The sequence below is a fragment of the Ailuropoda melanoleuca genome, chromosome 5 (assembly GCF_002007445.2).
Source record: "Ailuropoda melanoleuca isolate Jingjing chromosome 5, ASM200744v2, whole genome shotgun sequence".
Classification (NCBI taxonomy): Eukaryota; Metazoa; Chordata; class Mammalia; order Carnivora; family Ursidae; genus Ailuropoda; species Ailuropoda melanoleuca.
In genome coordinates, this window is record NC_048222.1 from 48,485,903 (window position 1) to 48,489,415 (window position 3,513).

The window sequence follows — 3,513 nt, forward strand, 5'->3', positions numbered from 1 at the left end:
TTTTGTCTTAGGCTGATCATGAATTCATACCTTCCATGACAGTAGTTTTTATTTTTTTATTTATTTATTTTTTAATTTTTCTTTTTTTTTTTTAAGATTTTATTTATTTGACAGAGATAGAGACAGCCAGCGAGAGAGGGAACACAAGCAGGGGGAGTGGGAGAGGAAGAAGCAGGCTCCCAGCGGAGGAGCCTGATGTGGGGCTCGATCCCGTAACGCCGGGATCACGCCCTGAGCCAAAGGCAGACACTTAACCGCTGTGCCACCCAGGCGCCCCTACAGTAGTTTTTTAAAAAAAATTATTCCATTTGTTTTTGCATTTCTAATTGGGGTAATCCATGTCTTCAATGTTGTTTTTATATTTTTCATTATAATCGGGAGCCTCTTTGCACCCTCCCTCCACTTTTTTAATTTCAAAATCTCTTTTATATGATTCCACCTTTACCAGCTGTTTCCTTTTTGTTGTATGAATTTCCTCAATAAAACTGTTTTTTAAATTTTTAGCATTTCTGCATTATTTTATTAAAGATACCTATCTTTAAGCAACAAACATATTGTTGGGTCTTACGTTTTAATCCAATATGGGAATTTGTCTTTGGAGACACGAGTGGCCTATATATGTGGCCTCCATTGGAATGGGCTCTCGGCTATGAGCTGTGGACTTGCTGCAAATTACTTAAGGACTCTATGAGGAAGCTACCAGTTTCCTTATCTGTAAAATAATGTTAATTGAGTATATAAACTTTATTGAGTTGTTACAAAGATTAAAGAAGGTCAAGAACATTCCGGAATAGAAGCATAGTAAAGCATATTAAACTATTAAGTGTAAAATATAGCTGTCATTTTTTGCTATTATAGACACCAGGCCTGGAAATTTCATTCACAGCAAGTTTCTTGGCAATAGCAAATACAAGAAACTCTTAAAACAATAATCTGTGCTCAACATGGGGGAAATGAGCTCCATACTTTTCTCTAACCCCATCTCAAATTTCTCTCTGAGGTACCGGGAATAACTTACAGTAAAATTGCCGAGAAGCAGTGGTCAGGTTTCAGTTCAACTCGTCCGTCTCTACTTCTGGCTGCGCTGTGGAGTTTCACAGCCTGCCTGAAATTCGGTCCTGTCAGGCATCACCGTTTTGCTTTCCATTTAATTCATTAAGGACTTGGGTGGCACAAATACGTCGTTTGCTTCCATTGATGGGGATGGAAGCTGCAGACTTTGTTGGCCTCTCCTGTTGCCATCGGGCGTGGAAAAACACTAAGAAAAGCAAACCAAGCGGTGATGGATTTTCTACTTCCTGGATCATGGAATTTGCTCGTCCAATGACAGCCGTCTGGTGGGCAACCAGACAGGAGGATTGATTCTCAGCCCGCGGCTCTCCTTCCAGCCGCCCTCCAGCCCCCACACAGCTGGCACGTCGGCAACAGTTCGAGCTGCTAGGAGCTGAAGCTGGATTCTTAACTTGTGCTCTGAAGGACCACAGAGGGACGGAGAGGAAAGTGAAAAAAATCTGAGGACTCCACTAGCATCCGTTTTAGACGTTCCAAAATTGTTTTTGCGTTTCAGGATCCGGATTACCTTAGACCAAAGTGGGCAGTAAATATCCTATAATAGTATAATCTGATCAACTCCAGAATGACACGATTGATTTTGTGGTGTGAGCTTCAACTCTCTGATGGCTTCTGTTTGATCAGCGAAGGGAGAGAGAGTTTCCCACCTGAGGCAACAGAGCTGTTTTCTTAAACTTCTGTGATAATCGTAATCATCTTGTCTCTTGTTAAGCATATGCTTCCAAGTCCCTCCCCAGAGACTTGAGTCAGTGCATCTGCTGTGGGGCCTCGGATGCATGTTCTTGACAGGAGAAGAGCTGGGGCAGTAATGGGGTAGATGGAGGGAATCGTCTGTTTTTAGAACCATATGGCTCTGGACTTAAATCCTATGTACTGGTGCTGGGGTCTTGCACAAATTAGTTGATCTTCCTTAACCTCATCCGAAAAACAGTAGACATCTACCTCGTGCTCGCTTCAGCAGCCCATATGCTAAAATTGGAACGATACAGAGAAGATGAGCACGGCCCGGTGCACGGATGACACGCCAATTCACGAAGCGGTCCATGTTTAAAAAAACAACAACAAAAAAACATCTATCTCTAAGTGCGGTTGAGGGGATTCAAAGGACTGGGGCCCTGTATTGCACCTGCTTTTCTGGGTGCTGCTAAATCGTTTCTGCCCGAGTTCATTTGAAGGTGGTCTGTGAGCTTAGCATGCAGGCATAATGGTTTTTGTTGTTTGTCTGCTTTTGCTGTTGTGGGTTTTTTGTTTTGTTTTACTTATCTTTTCCATCTCTTCGGAGATATTCATAAAGTTTGTACTGTGTGCAAGGATCTGGGATTCCCAGAACCCCCTAAGCACCCTCCTGCTGGTGCGGCATGTCCACACAGCCCACCCCAGGCTTTCAAAGGGACCCACCAAAATCTCATGTGAGTGACTTGATGTAATGGGTCCCTGATTGTTTAAGGGGCTTCCTGAGATGAGGAGTGTCATGTCCTTATGCCTCCTTTGTACTGGAAATTCCAGTTTTCTTCAATCCGATCGTGTGTGTGTGTGTGTGTGTGTGTGGTTTTTTCCCTGTAGTTGCAATTTTTTCTCCCCTGCCTTACTGAGATCGTACTGACATATAACATACGTAAGCTTAAGGTTTACAACGTGATGATTAGATACACGTATGTATTGCAAAATGATGACCACAATACAGTTAGTTAATAACTCCATTCCTTCACATAATTATGGTGTGTGTGTGTGTGTGTGTGTGTGTGGTGATAACATTTAAGAACTACTCTGTTAACAACTTCCAGGTATATAATGCAATATTGTTAACTATAGTCATCATCCCGTGCATTAGATCCCCGGATCTTATTTATCTCATAGCTGGGAGTTTGTTACCCTTTGACCGATATCTAAAAATATGGAATGCTTTATGAATTTGCAGGTCATCCTTGAGCAGGGCCCATGCTAATGTTCTCTGTCTCATTCCACTTTTAGCATGTACACTGCCAAAGCGAGCACCATGTGTATATTTTTTTCTTCAACAGAAAATATGCATTTAAATGATCCCATTTGGTTTTTACACAGAATATGTTGTAGGTGCTTTGCACTACGCAGTCTTCCCTTCCTGGCCAGAAAAACCTTTGCACTTTTTTTTCCTTCCATTCTAAGAACAAGAATCCATTGAATTTCTGAGGAATATACTTAACACTTTCTTTATATTCAGCCTTGCTTCGAAAGAATTTAAGGCACTTCTTAAAGATGCAAACAATGCAAGACTTATTAAAAAGAAAATTCTGGCATGGAAGATAAGGATGGGAAAAATAAGGTGAACTTGTGAATGAGGTTTCATGACCAATACACGTCGTACCCTTCTTCTCGCTTCCTGGTCATGGGCCAGATAATTGCTCTGAACTTTCGAGCAGTCTGCAAACCGTCTGCAATCGAGGGAGGAAGGAGGTGGTCCTC

At 42.0% G+C, this 3,513-nt stretch overlaps 1 protein-coding gene and 2 non-coding genes across 3 annotated transcripts in view; 1 reads left to right on the forward strand and 2 right to left on the reverse strand.

Moving 5' to 3' along the window:
* Positions 1–1,260, reverse strand: part of LIPC (lipase C, hepatic type) — a 155,334-nt gene extending 154,074 nt beyond the window's left edge. Inside the window, exon 1 of the mRNA XM_019809958.2 lies at positions 1,019–1,260. The gene's annotated coding sequence lies outside the window, so the exon portion shown is untranslated. The remainder of the gene's footprint in view (positions 1–1,018) is intronic.
* Positions 1,261–2,016: 756 nt separating this feature from the next.
* LOC117802480 lies at positions 2,017–2,122 on the forward strand. Its single transcript, XR_004625862.1, has one exon. It is a non-coding gene; the product is annotated as a U6 spliceosomal RNA (small nuclear RNA).
* An 837-nt stretch (positions 2,123–2,959) lies between these two features.
* On the reverse strand, positions 2,960–3,062 carry LOC117802552. Its single transcript, XR_004625920.1, has one exon. It is a non-coding gene; the product is annotated as a U6 spliceosomal RNA (small nuclear RNA).
* Between the last annotated feature and the right edge of the window lie 451 nt (positions 3,063–3,513).